Below are 1,386 nucleotides of genomic sequence, written 5' to 3' on the forward strand. Positions count from 1 at the left end.
GCGGTGCCCCAACCCCCCAATCGGCCCTACCCTGAGCGTGACTGAGGGTGGCATTGCAACCTCCCAATCCGCCCTGCTCTGTGCATGACGGGGCGGCGTCCCAACTCCCCAATCGGCCCTGCTCTGAGCCTGACCAGGGGCTGCACTTAGGGATTGGGCCTGCCCTCTGCCACCCGGGAACAGGCCTAAGCCAGCAGGTCGTTATCTCCCGAGGGGTCCCAGACTGCGAGAGGGCACAGGCCGGGAGCCCGTGTGCACAAATTTTTGTGCACCGGGCCTCTAGTATAATATAATACAGAAAACACTAAAAAGGCTATACAGAAATGGAATTTGAAAAAATGTACAAGTAACCCATATAAAAGCAGGACAAAGAAACTGAAAAACTAAAAACAACAAATAGGTAACAAAAAACACAGCAGACTTATACATAATTGATAATTATGTGGAATATAAAGGACCTAAATATACCAATTAAAAGACAGAGTGGACTTAAAAAACATGACCCACCTATATGCTGTCTACAATAAATTTACTTCAAATATAGTGACCAACTAGGTTGAGAGTAAAAAGGATAGAAAAAAGGTGCCATGCAAACAGTAATCAGAAGAAAGCAGGAGCAGCTATATTAGTATCAGATAAAGCAGATTTCAAATCAAAGAAAATACCCAGGGACAAAGTCAGACATGACATAATCAGAAAGGGTCAATCCACCAAGAAGACTTAAAAATTCTAGATGTGTGTGCACCGAAAGTGATTTAAATTATTCTTCTTTTGACAATCTTACAGTAATATACAAAGGTTACACCACTGGGTTTAAGAATTTGGAATGAGGAAAGTATTACATATATGTATTTGATGTACACATATGGACAGGTAAACATGCATGAGAGGTTGAAAGAAGGAAGAAGCAAAGGAAGGGGTAGAAGAACTGGAGAAAGGAGGTAACATTTGTTGGATAGTTACTAATTTCAAAGCTCTTGGCTTAATCTTTCTAATGGAAATTTGGAGTAGAAATTATCCCCATTTTACAGATAAAGATACTGAGGCCATAGAGGTTAGGCAACATCTTTGGTAACACATAAAGGAAAGAGAAAATATATCTTCCTATTCTCATGGCATATGCATTTCAAAAAATGCTAATAATCTGATTAACCATGATTCACAGTTCTTCAACTATTCTATCATTAAATCCCTTCAAGGTATGAACAGAGCCACCTATTTCTGTTAAAAAATAATAGTAATGACATTTCTGGGCAGAAGTAGCAGGGATAATGGCAACATCACCTAAATACCTGATTAAGTGAAACTGAGAGCCAACCCCACCCCTCCCTGGCATAGGCCATGAAATATATACATTCATACTTAGTTTTCACATACACCAGTGGC

The sequence above is a fragment of the Myotis brandtii genome, unplaced genomic scaffold (assembly GCF_000412655.1).
Source record: "Myotis brandtii unplaced genomic scaffold, ASM41265v1 scaffold480, whole genome shotgun sequence".
Lineage (NCBI taxonomy): Eukaryota > Metazoa > Chordata > Mammalia > Chiroptera > Vespertilionidae > Myotis > Myotis brandtii.